Here is a 3,802-nt window from a genome sequence, read left to right on the forward strand (position 1 = left end):
GGGCCCCACTTTGCCTTCATCTTTGTCATTTAGCCATTTCACTTAAGCCAACACATAGGCAAAGGTCTTGTTAAGTGTAACTCTGCTAAGGATTGCACTGTTTATATAGCCCACGCATGGCCGGTGTGTTTGTTTACTGCTCTTTTCCCTGGGCCACTTCAAAGAGACAGTGCACATGTTTTGAAACTAGATTGTAACTGTGACTATCCTCCAGGGCAGATACGCTGGGCATAATGTCCATTTTGAAAAGCTGCATGAAAAGCTCATACTCCTTTCACCACAATTCAGTGTGTTTAAATTTGCATCAAATCCATGTGCTTCAGTTTAACTGGTGCGTGGTGCTTAGTTTTAAAGGAGTGAAATAAATTCAGATTTATACTTTTAATTGAAATAAGAGGAAAACTGTTTACTTTTTGCCATCCATTTTCATTTAAATTTTAGAAATAACTAGCCCATATTTGTTTCACTTTATTGTACACTGCTGTTTTAGTTTCTTCTGACTTCTCACTCATATATAAATAGAGAAGGGGGAGGGAGAGAGATAAGTTGGATATTTTTCATTCAACTGTCATGCTAATTCATATTTACTGGATTGCTGCTATTTCATTTTAGTTGTTCTGACCAGTAGCTACTGCTCTAGACTTATGTCGGGTGGACCAAATTATGCATGGTATCACAGTGGTGTGACTGGATCTCTTAGTGTGTCCCCACCCCCAAAACAGCCCCAGCTGCAGCATGGTAAGGATTCTCCCTCCCTCCCTCCCTCCCTCTCTCTCTCTCTCTCCCTCTCTCACACACACACACACGACTAATACCCTCTGTCACCATTTTCAGTCAGGGAAAAAGTATGCATAGGGATGCAGGGGAAGAGGTAAACTCTCAGTATCACAGTTCTGATTTAATTTGCCCCCACCCTTGACAGCTTTATAGGGTCAAAAACAAGTGGGGAGAGTCAGTCATGGAGTTCAAGGGTCATGTGCAGTCTGGCCCCAGATAAACAAATATATATGCTAGTGGTTCTCACTCTGGAGCTCACAGAGAGCTACATTTGCAATTACCATCAACCAAAAGAGACGCATTTAGTTCCATCCACAGCATGTGGCCTGCATCTCAGGAAGACATCCGGCTTACCAGTTTCTCTTGTGGCTCTCTCAAGATGTGAACCACTTGCCAACTGCAAACCCCATCAGGGAATGGCCCTGCCCACTTTCCTGAAATATGGGGCATGTGCCTTTTGGGTATCAGAAGAGCCATGGGTGGCATGTGAAAGAGCAACATGTGGCTTCTGAACCACAGAGGGAGTATAACAGATATATGGAAAGATCTATATGCGCATTTTTATGAGGTGGGTCAGTCTTTCCTCCTTGTTGTTATGGCCGGGGTATGTAAGATCTGATTGGACTTTTGATCTGTAGAGTTTTCACATTGCTTCAGCTCTACCATCCTCCTCATTTAAGTAGTACATTTTTATCCTGCCCTTTCTCCAGGAGGCTCAGGGTCAGTCTTCATAATTCTTCCCTCCTCCATTTTATCCTCATAGCCACCCTGTGAGGTAGGCTAGACTGAGGGAGAGTGACTGACCCAAGTCACCAAGCAGTCTTTTTAGGCAGTGTAGGGATTTGATTATGAGTCTTCTGGATCCTAGTCTGATTCTAGAACCTCCACATCCAGAGGCAGTAAATCTCTGAAGAGCAGTGCCAGGAGGAGGGCTGCCAGCTCTGGACTGGGAAAATCCCTGGAAGTTTTGGGGGCTGAGCCCAAGGATGGCAAGGATGTGATGCCACAGAATCCACCCTCCAAAGCTGCCATTTCCCCCAGGGGAACTGATCTCTGTAGCCTGGAGATCAATTGTAATTTTCTGAGATCTCTAGCTGCCACCTGGAGGCAAAATCAGGGGAAGGCCTCAGCCTCCGTGCTTTGTTGTTGGCCTTTCAGAATAACCGGTTGAGGCCACACTGTGCATGACCAGGGTGCTGAACTAGATGGGCCCAGGGGTCATTTCGTAGAAAAAGCTGTGCAGGAGCTCATTAGCATAACTCATTTGCATATGCCACACCCCCTGACATCACGGGAAGTGTCAGAAGGCAACACCCACTGCTCAGGCTCCACTGGACTGTTTTGAATTGCTAGCTATTGGGGGGTGGGGGGAACGTGCAGATCTGTCCTTGCAGAGGAGGGAGAGCTTGTATTTGAATAAAACTTGGTCTTAAAGGTGCCACTGGACTGTTTTGGACTGGGGGGGTGCAACTTACCTGGCTGCTTCTTGCTCTGACTGAGGGCTGCTGGGAGCAGGGGGTGGGGCTTGTTGCATGTGCCCGCCCCCTGGGCTCTTTACTGCCGGAGCTCCGCTCCTGTGCGCTCCTGCAGGAAATGACCCCTGGATGGGCCATTGGTCTGATCCATCACGGGTCTTCTTATGCTCTGACATCCTAACCACTGCACAACTTGCTTATTCCTAGTTTAGCCTGTACATCGACTTTGCTTTTATGGTCTGTTTCTCGATTACCAATGATTGGGTGGCTCATCACCCAGAACTGTAGATTTCCAGAGGAATTTGAGGTTTGAATGCCCATGTATGCGTGACATTCAGAACTCTTCTGTGTTATGGACTTTGTTTCAGAGAGTCATTTTGCAACATAGTCCTATTATACAAATTGTAATATGGGACTGATTTATATCCATGTTTACTTGTGAGTCAGGCATAACATCCTGGGGGCCAGGGAAAGGGACAGGCATGGTGAGGAGTGTACAAACTGTGTGAACTCATAGGGTTGGCTATGGTTATGGAATGTGTGAAGCAGACTTCATTTAATGTATGCTAACCCAAGGCGTGTAAACTTAGTTCCCAGGTAATTTGAATTCAAGGACCTTCATAAATTAGGACAACTAAGGAAATTTAACATGCTTTTCTCTGTAAATTTTACCTGTTCGCATAATTGTTCTAATTTTATTTGTCATGGGGAGGAGGGATTGCGTCACTGAAGCCTGGCCATCTCTAACCACTTGGAATTGTATTCAGTTCTCTCCACCCATCTCCACCATCCTAGGTTTCTGCAAAGTATATATTTGCAGCCATAAGGGGTAGAAACCTTTTCTTTCTTATGTAAACAAAGATGAGACTCTTAGGAACCTAGATCCTGCTTCTGGTGCAACATCCTGCACTTTTCCTTTGCTGATAGAGCATAGTAGCACACAGAGTGGCTAACTATCCACAGGGCTAGGCAGGATGACTGAAAAAAAATTGCCGGGCCTTGAAGCGTTACTGTTTTACCAAAGGTGCCAAAAGTGCTTGCCGGGCCTTGAAGCTTCACAGTAATTGTGAGGAAGGTGGGTAGGGTGGTGGAGAACCATTTTACTGTTTTACCAAAGGTGCCAAAAGTGCCTAAGATCTGACACATTATATCATGCAGTATTAGGCTTTATGCAGCTGGGTTGTGCTATGGTGCAGAAGATGTGGAGTTATAGTATGATTCAGAAATAAATCACTGGTGTCAGTTTTGAAAGCAGGTTTCTGTTATGAATTCTGGTAAAGTAATAAGGTGATGTGAGGGGCAGATCATGGCAGCCATTTAAGGCTTGTGTATCACTAAAATCTCTCTTAAAGCCTACTGTAATATTTAGGGCACACCTAGAAAACATTAGTCTGTTGACTTCAGTGACTACCAGGGCAGAGGCGATCCTGGATTTGGTCCTAAGTAATGCCCAAGACCTGGTGAGAGATGTAAAAGTGATTTCACCACTTGGGAACAGTGACCATAATGGTGTTGAGTTCAACATTTGTATAAATAGAGAGTTGCCCAAA

This window comes from Gekko japonicus, unplaced genomic scaffold, assembly GCF_001447785.1.
Source record: "Gekko japonicus isolate JY-2015 unplaced genomic scaffold, Gekko_japonicus_V1.1 scaffold47, whole genome shotgun sequence".
Taxonomy (NCBI): Eukaryota; Metazoa; Chordata; class Lepidosauria; order Squamata; family Gekkonidae; genus Gekko; species Gekko japonicus.